We start from the raw sequence: 17,153 nt of genomic DNA on the forward strand, positions 1-17,153 counted from the left end.
GCCACCCTGTAAGGACACACATGTTTTGGTATCAGAATACCTTTTTCAGTTTCATGTGAACTCCTTTCTAAGTGTCATAAGCTAACCCCCAAAAAGGATGCTCTTATTTTGGGAATAAATCTGTTCCCATGGCAGTGTAACTGTAATTGCCTCTTAAAATATCCTGAAAAGCCATTTCTTATGTAGAAGTGGCTGATAGAGTGAGGGATGTCATTTGACTGGAAAGCTGGGGTGATTTTAGATGTCTTTTATTTACATCAGTTGCTGTGAAGCTCTCATAAGGTTGACAAGTTGTTTAAAATGCATGCTGTAGTAAAAACCTTCGTAATATGGAGATTGCCTGGATGATGGCAATTCATTACTAATTGCATTTTTAAAAATTAAAGGGTTTCAGAAGCTTGTGCAATATATGTATACCTTCTTAAGATATGCTAAGAGCAATGTAGGTACAAGTCCTTATCTGGAGTAAATTTAATGTAACCCCACTCAAAGGAGCTCCCTCAGTACACATCTCTTAAACTCTTAAACTGACTTCTGACTTCCATTTGGGAGTCCAGGTAAAGAAAGGCAATGTTTCATTAGTGTGGGAATAGCTAAGCGCTCCCACATTGCCCCCACATTAGCATCATATCATGAATTTTGGACCTTTTCCTTGCATTTTGCCATAGAGATAGGCACCTTAGATCCCCTAAATTACAGATGCTAACAATGATCTATAATTCCACAATTTTATTATCTCTTTCAACTTGGAAGGAAACACATCCTGCGTTGAGCACTATACTGAAACTTTGGATTGTGATCCATCACAGTGACATTTTAGCTTTTTAAAAGATGGCTGTCATCCAGGGTCCATGATACATAAATAGAATTTGAAACTTACTAAATTTGTGGGAGTGATACATCAAAGAGAGTAGGACAGGGTGATGTTTTACATATTAAATCAGTTCTAGCAGCATGTATTTCACCCAACTTGAATCAAAATTCATTGGAGTCAGTGTTTTCTAGAATGTGTACCAGAAAGTAATAAATCTCTGATGCTTGGGAACTTTTTATAGGTTACTAAATCGGATGATCTTCAAATTCATGAAAGGTTCACATAGGCAATTAATCCTTTGTCAAATGATAAATTTGAAGCATAGAAAACATCATGGGCGACAGGTGCCTCCAGTGGCCACTCAGCAGCCGGGGGTGGGGTGTCCCCCACAGCCAATCTTGCCAATTGGAGGGGGGTCCCCCTGTGGACAATTGCGCCAACTGGGAAGTGCAAGCAAGGCACCCGGAAGTGCCAGTGGCACTTCTCCTGGTGCCCCCACTCCCTGGCCAGTGCTCACAGTGGGGGCACCGGTGCTTCCATGAGCCCCCCTGCCCATCGCCTAAGCAAGGAGTGCTGGCTGTGAAGGGGTGCACCAGTGCTCTTGGGGTGCACATGCATCCCCAGGCACTCCCTATACGCTGCCACTGGAAAACATAATCCCTGACCGGTTTTGATTGCTTGTGGCCATGTCTACATGAGATGCTTTGCTGCACAGTAGCTTGTTACTAATGCACAGTTGTATCACGAGGCATGAACCATGGTGAGACGCTGCTGCACAGCAGTAATGTGCTATTATGCAGTAGTAACGAGCTACTGCACCGTCAGCATCACCAGGAAGCCATGCAGGGACGCTACTGCGCAGTAACGCTTGTTACTGCACAGTCAGTCAGTACTTGGGTGAGCATCTTATGTAGATATGGCCAGTGGGTGGCAAACAAATTGAACAAAGGATTGTCTAATACAAAAAAGTTAAATGTATAACTGGATATGTATTCCAACCAAAAAAAAAATTATGTTTATATTGTTTTTTCTTAGAGCTGTTAGAATATTGTTTCCTTTAAGCAATAACAAATTTAGTACAAACAAAACTATATTAATGTAACCTTGAGGTTAAGATTTTACATGTGCACACATGAAGTAATTTGTTATCACAGTTGCCACAGCAACTGTAATTTAGACATATAGCATAGGTAGTAGGGCATGAATAGTAACACAGAATACTGCAGCATGAAGCAATATGGGATAAAGACTCAGATTGGAGTCAGAAATTTTTGAAGTCTGCTTTTTTGTCTGTATATGATTAATACTTAGCTTGATTCTTCACTGTTGACATGAATCGGAATTTCACCATTGAATTGTGTAGGAGCAAGATTAGACCTCTCAAGACAACATTAATGACCTGATTCTGCAAAGACTTCTTCATATTTTTAAATAGCTCTATTGATTTCAGCAGGACTGCTCTTAAATTCAAAATTAAGCCCATGTACAAGCTGTTGCTAGCTCCAGGCCTTACCAGCTCTCTGGATTATTTTCCTGTTCTGTGTAATGGGAACAAATCTACTTGCCTACCTCTAAATGATGTTGTGAAGCTTGTTTTATTGAATGAAAAGCATTTAGAAGTTAAGGGCAAAATACTCCTGGCATTATGTTGGGGGTGGAGGGGGTGGGTGGGAAGGGGCAGCTCCCAGCAGTGGTTAAGGTGTGGGCTCCTTTCATCTGCCTGCTGGATGTCTTGTACTAACTTAAGTCTTGGGGATTCTCTATGCTCAGATTTCTCCCCTATAAAACTGGCTTCTCAGAATTTCCTAGCAGTTGTGCATACGACTAACATTTTAAAATAGTGATTTTTTTTATGCAACTATAACACATTATTTCTGAATAGAACCCATATGACAAAAGGTCTTACAAGAGTGGTTTAAACTAACTCAAGATGTGGAAATAGAGCATCAAGTGATGCTTTACAGCTACTTCTTAGAGGAACTTGTAAGGATGTAAATACAGACTTGATTAAATTTTAGTTCTGTTCTCCTAATCATGTCACAAGTTATACACGGAACCTTAAAACAGGTCAGTTTAGAGATCCTTCATATTTAAACTATATATTCCAAGAGGTTCACTGATGCACAAACTGGCTTCAATAAAGGGAAAAAAATGGCAAATTTAATTTGGTTCCATGCCCCTTTTCATAGCTGCTGTGAAAAATGTTTGCACTCTAGTAACAGAAATGGACACTTGCTAAATACTGTATGATATTGACTGGGCAATTCACCAAATTAAAACTGAAAAATATAGTAGTAGGTTTATAGATTTTCCATATTCTGAATTCCTTTAGCATAGCCAAGTGTGACCATGTTTTTTGTTGATCTCCTTTCTGAACAAGAGACTTGGATAACTTTCAAGTCATAGAGAGTGGCAGCACATACAGGAATTTCTTCAGTTAGGAAGCCATCTCCAGCCTCCTTTGTATCCATGCAGGTCTTGCTAGGGTTGTTTTTTTGGAAGGGGTTTATCTACCTGCAGGGCCAGCCCATCCTATCCTGTGAAACCTGCAGCCACAGGGGACTCCGCAGCAAAGGGGTCCCCTGCAGCCGAGAACACTCCAGTGCCCGCCACTTCCCCCTCCGCCCCCCTGCTGCTGCCACCACCACCACTACCAGCTTCTGTGGGCAATCACAACCCTTGGTCACCGATGCCTTCTCTCAGTGGGCCCCAAAACTATAATTTGCAGGGGGGGCCCAAAAAACTGTGGGGCAGGCCTGTCTACATGCCTTATGGGGTGCCAGTTTTGGAGGCTTTCAAACTGTGCCTTGATTCTGGGTAGCAGCACAGAGTTTCTTAAGGGCCTAGTATCACAAACCTGTCTGCAGGAGATTCCCAGAACCCCAATTTTCTCCCCGCTTTGCTACCACCTGCCCCAAAGAACAGTCTGAGTTTACCCTGGGATAGCTTCCTATCCCAGCTAGCCTCAACTCCACTGCTCTTATATTGGACCTTGCAGATGCAAGAAAGGATTCTCTGCCAGTTCCAGGTGCACCCTCCCAACCCCCCTGCCCCCCCCCCAACTTTGGGCTGAGAAGAAATTATAGATTCCTCCCTTTGTAGAGAGAGTTATCCCAAAGTATTGCTTGCCCACACTTTCCAGAGCAACCACTAAGGAGACAAAACAACAAAATGATTTATTAAATGATAGAAAACAATTATACATGCAAAACAGATCACAGGTTTGGAGACAGAAAAGCAAAACAAGTAAATTTTCTTACCTTCTCATCTGGCTACCCCTTAGCCCTCCTGAAAGCTCTGCCAGCTTTCTTAGAGATCAGTCTTTCTGCTCATTCTAACAGTCCTGGCACCTGGGGTCATTGAACTCCCAAAGCCTCAAAGACACTGATTCCATCCTAACTACTCTCTAAAGTATCTGCAACTCAGCCCCCTCCCACCCTCCCTCTTCAATGTTATTTTAATTGGCCATCCAGTACCCCCACAGAAGTTTCTGGCCTCCTTGGCTACCTGGCAAACCTCTGGCCTGATGCACCATTCCTCTTGGATGCCTTTGCTATAGAGGAGCTGATTTCCCTTGTCAAAGCTTTGGGTTGTGCTAAATACCTCACTTGACTGTATTCCAGTTACATAAAGAAAATACAGTACATGAAAATATGAAAATGATAAAGATGAACATAGCTTCACGCTAGCCACAAATACACCTAATAAAGAGAATATTTATGCATGCCACATGGTGAACTCCAAAGATAACTTGGTTTGGGGTGAATCCCTGAAACTTAGATTCAGACAAACATAAAGGTCTGTTCATAATACTGAGATATATACCCAAGCCTTGGTAACTCAGAGATCATTTAGCATCATACTAAATTTAGTAGCATTGAGCATCATCATCCACACCTGACCAGCCCTGGGGAACAATTTCATTAGAATTTATTGTAGATTTACTCTGAGCACAGGTTATTATGTTATATAAATAGTAGTTAACCTACGGACTCGCCTTGATGCCAGGCCCCAACTGCCCAAGGAAGTGTTTTACTGCCGTGGTCTACCTACAAACTTCATCTCTAAGGGCCAGAGTTCAGTTTCCAGTTGGGAGGGTACTCTTCAAGCTCCTGGCCATACAACACAGCATCTCCTTTGCCTGCCATCCACAGACATCCAGAAGAGCAGACTAGGTGAGCCAATCATGTCCCAGAACAGTACTTCAGATACTAACTCAGTTTTCAGCAAGACAACAAGGTATCTCTGCTCCCACTGGCCACATTTCTATACAGTAACTTTTTCTAGTCCTCTGAACAACAGACTCCCTTCTACTCTAGTTTTGGGTTCCACTCATGGTTTCACCCTTTGCTTCTTAATGTCTCTTTAGTACATAACAAAACTTAACTGGTCCAGAGCCTCCACAAGTTCATGAGGAGCTGAAGGATCACCTTGAGATGGCTAAATACAGCTATAAAATATACAGATTTGTGCTGACTGGTTTTGCTGTTGAACATTTAATCACACAACAGTTGCTCCAAGCTCCTATTTTCACTTTTGCTTCCTTTCCTGTTTCCTGATTTTTGCCCCTAGTCCTTGGCTTATGCCCCAGCTGCTGTTATTAGTTTCTGCCCTTCAGCTTTTATCTTGATTCCAGGCCATGCCCCTAACTATTTGGGTCAGACCGATAACTTCCTGTTCTCTTAAAAGATGGCATGCAAGAGACCAGGGAAGAAAGACAAAGCAAAGGCACTTATGAGAAAAGTAAGAAAAAAGTGACAGTGAAGGAGATGGGAGGAATGTAGAGACATAAGAAGGGAGGGGGGAGGATCAGAATTGAGATGCTTTAAAGTTTCAATACCTCTGCAACATCTGATATTCTCTGCATATATTAACACATTGGAATGCCTCAGAGGCTAAGAAAGTTGTTGATTAAGATCCAAAACAACAATGGGTGTGACAGGAAAACACATTAACCTATATCAAAGGGAGAATCCAGAGCTGATTACGTAGATTTGATGAAGCAAAAGGGAGGTAATTATTTATATTCCTTTTTTATAAAGTATTTATTTTCTCTTTTGTATATTCAGACATGAAAGCTGTAAGTGGATATAAAAGTTGTACAGCATCAAAATAAACAGAAATAGAACACTCCAAACCTAGAGGAAGGGAAAAAGAAATATGATTGCTTAAAGGAACATGTTGAAGAATGAATCATGTATTTATTAAAGCATTCACTGAAGGTTTATTTAAAGAATGTACCAACCAAAAAATTACAACAGTCAAATCTGTGTTCAGGTACTGGCATCCACATGCAGTTGTCTTTCATGTCAAGCACAAGTATATCCAAGGACAGGATTTTTACACAGCAGTTCCCACAATCCTTTGCCACACTTGATTTGGCTAAAAGTATCATGAGAATGTGGAAAATTTGAGTTATGTTTTATAGGTCAGATTTTGCCATTGTTACAGAGGTTAAGTAGTATCTGAGAACATCATAATCTAGCCTTTTGGGCTAGGGACAGAAATTACACATAAACTGGTATAAGTGATTGGAAACCAGTTCAAATCTGTAACAGAGGTTCAGTGCATATAAGCTAGAGGTATGCAAAGCAGGCCCTATTTGAATCGGATTTGGATTCTGGCCGACTCAGGGATGGTGATTCAATTAGCTGATTCAGTTCACTGTTTCTGATTTGATTTGGCCAATCCGAATCTGAAGATTCAATGCTGATTCGGAGAATCAGTGATTTGGACACGGACACAGCTTTACAAGTTTATTCTTCATACCCTGAGGTAGCAGGCGTGGCTCATGATCGCTGCGATGCTGGGGTGCATGGACCATCCCACCGAAGTGTGGGGGTCTCTCCATGATCTCGGCAGTAAACCTGGAAGTGGACCGGAGGTACTTTCAGTTCACTTCTGGGTCTGCTAGGGAGCACTCAGGGCTCCCCCCCTGCACCCTCCGGCTCAGTGATCAGCCACAGGGAGACCCCAGATTCCCCCCACCCATACCCAGGAGGCACCAGTCACTGAGCTGGGAGGGCGTGGGAGGGTTTCTGGTTCACTTCTGGGTCTGCTGTTGAGCATGCTGGGGAGCCCCCATGTAAAAAACATTTAAAGCTGTCTCTATGTCCGAATATCTGAATCTTTCCAAATCTCTCCAAATTGATTTGGAGGGTTCCTATTTGATTCGGAGAGATTAAAGGGTCCTCTGATTTGATTTAGCTTTGGAGATTTGGTCACCAAATCAGGCCAAATCTCCACTGAATTAAAATTTCGATCAAGCAGCTGTAAAACTTCACCAAGCACTGAAATTGTCTTGCAATTCTGTTTTCCAAAACCCCCTATTATTCTGGGATATTTAACTTGATTAGAACTAGTGTTTAATTCAGCTCTAATTAAAACTGTAACTTGTTTGCACTATCACAAAATTTACAAGGCAAATTATTATGTACATCCTAGTCATTTACATAATGGCATTCTGCATTTATTTTTATTAGTTTTCAGTTTATTGTACAAAATACCCGTCATGGTGCAAGCAATGAAGATTGCCAGATATTTTAATATTTCAGCTGGATTACATTACTTTTGGTAACTGAGTAAATTATTGTAAACCAATAACAATCTGCTTTTGGGGTTTTTTAAAGCAGAGTTTGCATGTAAGTCTTATCTAGAAATATTCAGAAATGAACAAATCTTTTGGTCTAAAGTTACAATGGATTAAGTAGCATTCTTGCTAGAAGTTATTTGCAGGATTAATTCCACTGTAATTCCTAGTTTTCACTGCTGATAACTTTTACAGTGATAAAAAATTATTTTGGCTTGAAATGGTGTGTAAATACTGTGGTGATAGATGCAAACAAAATACCTTGGTAGAAATGGCTCAACCACAATTTTAGCCTAAAAATGTGTGGAAAATGTAAAGCAAATCAAACAAATTACACATCTCTTTAAAAAGTACGTCTCTCTCTCTCTCTCTCTCTCTCCTTCTCAAAAGCAGCTGTGAAGAGATTGGTTTTCTTGGGAATTGGTAATAGACTACTGAGCCTTTTGTATCAAGGCTAGCAGTTTCACTGTTGCTCAAATCAGAGCTGATGGTTACACAGCGGAGAGAATTTCTCACTGTGGAGGTATGCACCCTGCCTTGAATGATTTGCTGTTCAGAGTACAATTCCTACCTACCCCTGATGTACTGGCAAAAAAAGCCTTTTCAAAAAGGGCAATCTGATTCCTTATGCCCCTTTTGGGGTATTTTGAGGCTACTGCTAACTCATCTAGTCATCTTCTCCAATCACCCTGACATTTCTGATTGTCCTAGAATGGAGGTGACAAAAATCATCAATAATTGAAAGCACTGACACAATGATCCATTGCAGCAAACCTATAAGAGACATTATGATACATTACATCTCTGTAGTAGATAAACATTATGGTGTTAATATGGCTATAATCTGAAATACAGATTTAAATAAATGATGAAAATGTTAATCTGTATGTACAGTAGAGAGTTTAGTTTTAAAACATTAATAGTTTGGCAATTTCACATTTCTTTTCAAATTCCAGAATAAACAAATTCAAAGGACAGGCCTTAGTGTAGCTATTCACTGTGAGGCAGACCATTAAGTCATACAATTCCTATTATTATTAATGGAAATTGATATAGTTAACCTCTGATGAGGTATCATACTGCACTTATGTGCTTCTGAAATAATTTTATTAAGCATGGCAGGGAAGTACTATAACTAGTTAGGGAGGAACACATTCTAAAATGCCCTTCTGTGAAAATAAATACATGGAGAATGACTTTCTTTCAGTTGAAATCTTTCAATTATTTAGGAAAAGTAGTACAAAACCTGATCATTTCAGCTTAAAAAGTTTTTGAGGGGAGGAGTTTTCAGGACTTGATTTTTTTTCCAAAGAAAATACCATTTTCCAGCCAGTTGTAAAATGGACACAACATTGGATTCAAAACTAATCCATTTTGAACTAGAATTTGAGGCTGAACCAGGTTCCGGAATGTTAAAATTTTTCAATCTTGTCTTCTGGCATTTTGTCCTAAAGTGGCAGAAATCTTGCACGATCAACAGTAATTTAATGTGGTTAAAATAATAGTCTGTTTAATGTGTCTCTTCTATGTCTTTTTTTCTTTCCCTATAAACTGCTTTTTAACACTTTTAGTCTGCAAAATCTGCACAAGATTTTTTTTTAGTTGTTATGTAGGTATTATTACGCCGGCATTTTAAAAGTGATAAAATAGCAATCTAAAATCTGGTGTAGACAATCATATTCTAGCATGCCAGTGGCTTTAATTTAACTTAAACTCCTCCTCGTGTAGTAGGCAAGGATTTTGGGGGTGATATCTTTTATTGGACTAATTGCATGGTTGGGATAGACTTAGACAAGCTTTTGGGTAATATAGTACCTTTCCTTAGGTATCTGGGAGAGAAGGCAATAGACAGAGCTGTAGTGAGCTCCTTTAGTGCCCAGGGAAGGGATGGGGACACAGCTTTACCTGCCCTGGCTCTTTGCACTCTGGAGGCAGCTTCTACTGCTACAGCTGCTGCTGTAGCAGCATGGGTTGGGTTGCAGCAGCCCAGCAGCATGAGGTCTTCCCCTTCTGCCTGTGACAGGGGCAAGCTTTCATGCCCAGTGCAAGCACCAGCTTGCCCCCTGTCTATGGGTCCACCACCCACTTTACTCTCCCGCCACACCTTGATGTAATAATATTGATGTAATAATTAGGCAGGAGGCTGCCCATTATACACTCCGATACTGGGGGGCTATCCGTGGCTCCATTCCATCCCTACATCATGGTCCAAGCCTTGCAGATGGCATCTTAGGCAGTCAACTCAACCATCCCCTTTGCCCATTAGCTGTGGCCCCTTTCCTGGGACATTTGGCTTCCCTTTAAGCCCTGGCCCCATCTCAGCCCAGTTGGGACCCTGAGCTTATTTGCTCTATATGGGCATCCCTTGCTGTGAAGCACAGGAGGATACTCACCTGGGGTGTTCCGTTGGCCACAGGCATAGGTCTGGCCAGAATAACACCTCCACTCTACTGCGGGAGCTCCCAGTCCACCCCAGATCTTTTTTACCACCTTGTCAGGTGAGGCGGATTGGCGGGAATCTGTGGCCAGTTCAATAGCTGGGGCCAAGCAGGGAACCAAGGAAGAACAGGGAAGTGAAGGCAGAAGATGGTGGGCAGATAGGATGATTGTGATACCCAGCCCGAGACTGAAGTCCCTGGGAATGGGGCAAGAGACCAATCGGGTCTCAGAAGCTCGGAAGAGCTCTCACTAAAGAAAAGAGAAAGGAGAGGGTGTGAACCAGCGGTCAGTCGTGGTTGGGGCAGGAAAGTCATCACTCCTCCCTTTTCTTTTACAACCTATACAACCTTTTACAACCTATACAGTTATATCTCTCTTAATCTAAGTGTTGACAAGCAGAACCTGTCTTATTACCTCTCTCCTGCAAATGCAATCTTGCCTTATCTGGGCAAATCCAGATTATGTATGGTTTCACACAAGGGTAGCAAGAGCCTTTTATGCATTCATTTTTCCTCTTAGCCATCTATAACTAGTGTACAGTCTCAGCAGTATTACAAAGGTAAATAATTTAATAGAAGAACATGGTATTCATAAATTTGTCACATAGTTTCATCCTAATTATACGTTTGGTAAATTGCTATTGACTGTTGTGATATTCACTTAGAAATTATTATTATTACTATAATGGGGTAATTATACCACTCCCTAGGTTATGTAATTTAGATATAGATTACAACACTATAATTAGTGATCTACCTAAATTGGGGCAGAAGTTCGTGGTGCAGTGGTGCCTTTAATGTAGCTCTTTTTGCCATTCACCCCAGCACAGAGTGGCCAAGAGGCAATTAACACTGCTGCTTTTGCCTCAGCATTGTGAGCATGAATGGAAGACATGGTAAAAAGAGCAAAATTAAATGTGCTGCTGTGCCATCAACTTCCACCACAGTTTGGGTATATCCCTAAGTATAGTTTTATAGCCACAGAAGAATGGTCCTTTGTAGAAAAGCCCTAGAAACTTTGGTTATGTCTGCACCACTTCCCCAGTGCTCCCTGGAGTATGCCAGAGCTGGAAATGAGGCAGTGAAGTTGCTTTGGGAGCCTGAGGCATATTTAGGCAATTTTGAAGCATGTTAGGCAGTGGTAGCAGTTGCTATTTTTGTTCCCCTTGTTCTTTCGGTTGGTACCCAGGGTTGGTGCCCATCTTGCCCTTGCCCTTGCCCTTAGTTACAGAATCACTTTGGGTACCCTTCTGTTGCTGCTTCCTATTGCTGGAGACCGATATCTTGAAAGTGTTGGCACAGGTGCCCATAGAGCAGCTGCATTTCCTCCTTTCTGGATTTTGTGTGCAGACCAGGAGCAGATAAATGAGGTGTGCTTGAACCATGCCCTTGGAGCCCTGGGAAAGTAGTATAAACATATCCTTTGTGCATGAGTGTGAATGAGTGAACCTTCCCATCACTGATGAGGCCCCAAATCGTTTACTGTATAAAGTGTAGTTATATTTTTGCAAGATAATAGAAGTTGGTTTTGCTTTTTGTTTGTTTTGGGCTAATACCCAGAGATACTTTTTTTCCTGATGGACGTTTTCTTCCCATGGTCTCAAATCATCCTTCCTTCTTGTGACTGGGTGACCCAATCAGTTACCCTTTTTCCCAGTCTGGTCTTGGTCCTCCACCTCACTCACTTGCCACACTTTGTTGGTAAAGAAATAATTAGAAGAGGAGAGGTCAACAATCATATGGTATGGGACTAGAATGTACATGTCCTAGCTTTAGCCATAGGGCTCTGCCTCCTCTACACTCTGTCCACACTACACCTGTTGGAGTTGGTAATGATGATTTACTTTGTCAATGAACCTTTTTCCTTGAGCAAGCATGCAACATGCCCCAGCTCATGCACTGTAGAAATTTGGTTATCCCCACATGGATATTCCCTCAGAGAAGTGAAGGGTTCTGTCTAAGTATATTACTTCTGTCCCAGTAGGAATCTCAATTATCCTCGGCAATATAGCCCCCTCCCAGTTCCCAGAGGGTGGTGGGGCATAAGATGACCCTCTCCTCAGTAAAGTCGTCTCCTCTTTGTTTACCCACACCTTCTTTACAGGTCCAAAAAGGGACTGGGTCTGGCTCGAATTGTCTCCTTTCTCTACAAGTCCCTGCTCAGACGCACTTCTGTCTTCTTTCTAATAAAGTGACCCCTCATGGCTCAGCCACTGTTAGTCAGCTCTTGTGAAAACTCACTCACTTTTCCTTCTCCTGGCTTCAGGTGCTCCTCCATGGTATGGGCTTTCTGGGTCCTCAGTTCCCCTCTGTCTCTGCACAGGTCTCACAGGAGCCCTGTGCTGTTCTGGCTCCTTCTCCCCCTCCCCAGAGGATCTGTGCCCTGGCCAGCTTTCTACCTGGCCTTCCAGGCACTCAGCCAATCAACATTGGCTCCCAGGATGAGCCCCCCTGTGGGCCAGTGAACCCTTCTACTTTCCCAGCGGTGTCCCCACTGCTGCCCGGTAAAAGCACAGCTGCTGACTCAGCATCCCGGAAAGTACCTTTCCTTTCTTTTCCTGCTTTTCCTTCCTTTGGAACAGGGGCCATAGGTGGTACAGTAACTTGTCCATGGTAACTATGCAATTTTGCTCAGGTAATTTAGTAGTACTACTTTCCCATGATCCTGAAAAGTAGGTATAGTACTTTGCATAGGCCTGTGTAAGTAAGTAGGGCTGGCAGGAACCTCATTAGGTCATCTAGTCCAGCTCCCTAAATCATCCCAGCCAAGTGTCTAAGTTGCTTTTGAAAATGTCCAGGGATGGAGATTCCACAGTTTCTCTAGGTAGCATGTTCCAATACTTGATAACCCTCATTATCAGAAATGTCTTCTTAATCTCCAATTTAAATTTCTTCTGCTGAAGTTTGAGGTTACTGCTTATAGCCCTATTCCCTACAGCCACAGAAAACATCCCATCTTCACCCTTTCTATAATTGCCCTTTAGGTATTTGAAGTCTGTTGTCAAATCCATCCTCAGCCTTCTCTTTTGCAGATTAAATAACTCTAGTTATTTAATACCTTCCTCATAAACCATGCTTCACAGGCCCCTGATTATTTTTGTTGCTCTATGCTGAACTCCTTTCAAACTGTCCACGTTTTTTGAAGTGTGAGGCCCAAAATTGAACACTGCTCCCAGAGAGGCCTCACCAGTGTTGAGTACAGCAGAAAAATCAATTCCCTTGATTTGCAAATAACACTTCTGTTAATACAACCCTGTATGGTGTATATATATATATATATATATATATAAACAAAGCTTTTACTGTATGTGTGTGTGTGTGTGTGTGTGTGTGTATAAGTAAAAAATATACTTATATATACAGTAAAAGTTTTGTTATCCGGCACCCATGGGGAACGGAGGGTGCCAGATAACAAACTATGCTGGATAACTGAGTGGCCCGAACAGGCATCTTTGCCTGTTTGGGCCGCCACCTGTCCTGCTGTATCTGGGGTGCCACCGCCCCTCCGGCCACATTGCCACCCCTCCTGCTGCATCACTGCCCCTCCTGCGGGCCCCGAGGGACAGGGAGGGGGAACCCACGCAGGCTGCTATGCCCCAGGCTGTGGGGGCTTGGCAGCACAGGCTGCTTTCTTCTAGGCTGTGGGGGCTCCATGAAACTGAAAGTGCCACGGTGGGCACTTACGCTTTAACTTTTCCCTTACAAGCCCTTACAAGCCAGCATACTGGTTAACAAAGCATGCTGGCTTGTAAGGTGCTGGATAACTCAGCTTTTACTTATATATAAATAAGAGCTTATAGTCCACTGTAACCCCAAGGTGTTTCTCTGCATTAGTGCATCCTACCAAGTCATTCCCCAGCCTGTATTTGTGAATGCAATTATTCTGTGCCAAGTGCAGGACTTTGCACTTGTTCTTAATGAATTTCATCTAATCAGTTCTGATCCAGTTTATCTAGGTCATTCTGGATCTTACCAGTACCCTCCAGAGTGTCCACAGCTGCACCCAATTTGGTGTTGTCTGCATATTTTTTAAGTGTGACCTCAGCCCCATTGTCTGAATCATTAATAAAATATTGAACAATACTGGACCCAGGACGGACCCCTGGGGAACCCCACTCAATATCTCCTCCCAACTAGACTAAGCCATTGATGACTACTTATTGCACACAATGATCCAACCAGTTTTGTATTCACCTTACAGTTCTTTATAGTTTAATCTTCTACATAAAGTCACAATTTTGATTTGTGTTGCAGGGGGAGGTGTATGTTCTCAAAAATACTTGTAAACTCACAAAAGATCAGATTTTGATCTGGCACATTATTTGTAAGTGTGGATAATATCTGAGGTTCATTTAGTTATTCTGCATTTATACCAGTGTAAATGTGCTTAAAACATGGCTGCTAAGCATGGAAATGCAGTGATTTTTTTCAGTGTCTCACATGCACATGCATATTTATAAGAGTGCTCATTGTATCCAGCTTTGAATGTATACAAGGAAATTAGATTCTGCCAACTTTTTCACATTGAGCTTTATTTTAAGAGCACTTACACTGAAGTGAATATGAATGCTTGAAAAATGAGATACTATTCTTCAGCATAAGAGTGACACAATCTAGTCTTTAGAATTGTTTTGAGTTGATTGTTTTTTAAACTCTTTTTATAGATTAATCAAATACTATCAGTGGAAGGAAACACAAAGGAATATAACTTCTATTTATGCTTCTAAAGATTTTTTTCATGTCACTTTATGTCACTGTATTGTCATATTGAATTTAATTACTTTGATATATTCTGATAACTTAGGGTCTGTTTGAAGACAAAATCTCTGTGAATCTTATTATGAAAGATTTTTTTGAATTTGCATAGCCTTTGCCAAGAGTTCAGCAGGTCCATTAGGGTTACAGGTTTACCTTTAAAGCATACTTTTAAAGCATACCTTTAAAGCATATTAAATCTGTAGAATGTAATGCCATCATAAAGTTAGAATAGTTTTAGAGCAGTTAAGGCTTAATGCTAGCTCAAACCTGCACAACTATGTCTTGTCACTAGAGGGCCTGGTGAGCAGGGGCATGGACAGGAGCTGGGACTCTATCCTTCATCTGGGGTGGGAGAGGAAAGTGGGGATGGGTGGTGGCATGCAGCTCAGAGGAGGAGAAATCACCATGGAACTGTAGCCTCTTTCACTCTGCAGCCAGCAGGAGCCAACTAGTGTCATGGGTGGGAAGGGAAAAGTCTTGAAAATAAACTGATTGAAGTGAATGGGAAAGGGGGAGAAATAAAGAGACATAAAGAGAAAGGAGTGAAAAAAAAAAGAATGTAAAAAAAAAAAAGGACCAACATCTTGCACATTTCACTGAACTGAGATTTGATTAGGGGAGAGGGGGAAAGGGTGGATTAGCACTTTCCCTCAGGCAGAGCTGAGACCCAGTAGGTTTGTTACATGCATGCCACAATGGGGCAGTGCTAAGACCCAGGGGGCCTGCTGTATGCTACACCAGAGTACAGCTGAGACCAGCGGGTTTGCTGTATGCATGCTGCACTGGAGCAGAGCTGAGACGAAGCCAGGCAATGGTTTCCATTCTCTGGCTTATTGTCTTTACAGAAGTAGGGAGTAGGACTGTTGTTGCTGTTCACACAGGGGTGCTAAAGCAAACAGCAAACTGGTGATCTGTATGTAGGTGCTCAGAGTGGCCAGGGTGTACTGTGGTCACACCCTCTCAGGCAGGAGTGGGTGTTGGCTTGGGGCCAGCACCACTCCCATGAACAGTAGAGTTCAGGAGGGTTGAAAATTTGCCCATGGAGACAAGAAGTGGGAAGGGCTGGGAATGGCGTGCTGGAAGAATGTTAGATTGTTTTATCACCCCAGAGCAGACTAACAATATCCTAGAATGACTTAGGTAAAACAGATAAAAAATAATCCTCACTTGAAGTGGCATAACTTTGAAGCATTTAAAGCAGTGGTTCTCAGCCTTTTTCCTTCTGGGACCTATTTGCAAAGATCCATGGCCTGTCCTCAGCCACACACCCCTGATCCTGCAGTACCCAACCCCCAGTCCCTGGCTTCCCTGGGCCATGGTAGTGTCCCATCCCCAGCGCTGCCAGAGGGGCCCCCATCTGCCCCCATCCTACTTGGGCCAGAGCACAGTGGCTGTGGCGGCTCCAGCTCATGTGGACAGTAGCAAAGTGAGTCCAACCATGGCATGGGCTGGAGGTAGGAGGAGGAGAGGCCTGTGGCATACCTCTTGCCTTGAGCTGGGGCTTCTGTGCTATGCCAGGCAGCCTGGTCATGGCCCATCCCCACCCCCTGAGCAGGGTCTCCTGGCTGCCCTGTTCCTGTAAGCATGGGCACCAGCCGCAGGGCCGCCAGCCCAGCCATGCAGCTCTCCCCCATTCCTTTCCCCCACTGGAAGGGGCAGGCACCTTCCTGCTGCTCCTCTGCCCTGCTGCAGCTCGTGACCCTTTGAAATATTCTTGCTACCCACTCTTGGGTTGTGACCCACAGGTTGTGAAATGCTGATTTAGAGGGTACTGAGCATGGGTTAACACCCTTTAATGGGTGAATGCTCCCATTTTAAGTGCCTTTATGATGTTTTAAAGGTAAATAGTAACACCACATTTAGTTAGGTACTTTTCGACCTTTGCTAGGAAATTAACATCTCAAGATGATATTGCATCATTTAATGGGAGGAAGAGTAAAATGGGATTATAATTTTATAATCTATAACACCCACGTAGTAAAAAGAAAGAGTTATGTTGTTGCTCATGTTTAATTTTTCATTAAAATATCTCAAATAAGTTTAGAGTCAAACCTCTAATGCAAAAAACATCATGCTAAAGGGCTGAAGTGTGTTGGCAGTAAGAGCTTGATGTGCTATCTCTGGGCATGGAGAATGCCATGCAGTTATGCAGATAGACTACTGACAGATTCCCCACTATACACAGGGGAATCACCCCCTTCTGCACTCCACTTAGCTTGAAAAAGGATACTATGCTATCTGAAAGCTTGCTAGAAACATCAATCCACCTCCAAGTTGGTCTAATAGAAGACATCAATTTGAACCAAAAGACTCTGTTTATCATGCTGTTATGCAGGCATTTAGCCATGTGCATGATTAGGTGCTAAAGTAAAACCTTTTAAAAAGCAACATTTCAAGAGTGCTGAAGCTGAACTCTCCTGCCTCAGTACATCACTAATTGTAGTGAAATGGAGTAAAAGCTGGTTTGGTCAGAATGTTTTCTGTACACAATAACTCTGCAATATGGTTTCTGATTCACTAGAGTTTCAGATGAGTGAACATGAGACTTTAAACC

At 42.4% G+C, this 17,153-nt stretch overlaps 1 long non-coding RNA gene across 1 annotated transcript in view; it reads left to right on the plus strand.

Annotated features, from left to right (window-relative positions):
• LOC132248336 (uncharacterized) overlaps positions 1-17,153 on the plus strand; it is a 176,620-nt gene that overhangs the window by 59,794 nt on the left and 99,673 nt on the right. The gene's annotated exons all lie outside the window — the stretch shown is intronic.

Source organism: Alligator mississippiensis, chromosome 2 (genome assembly GCF_030867095.1).
Source record: "Alligator mississippiensis isolate rAllMis1 chromosome 2, rAllMis1, whole genome shotgun sequence".
NCBI lineage: Eukaryota > Metazoa > Chordata > Crocodylia > Alligatoridae > Alligator > Alligator mississippiensis.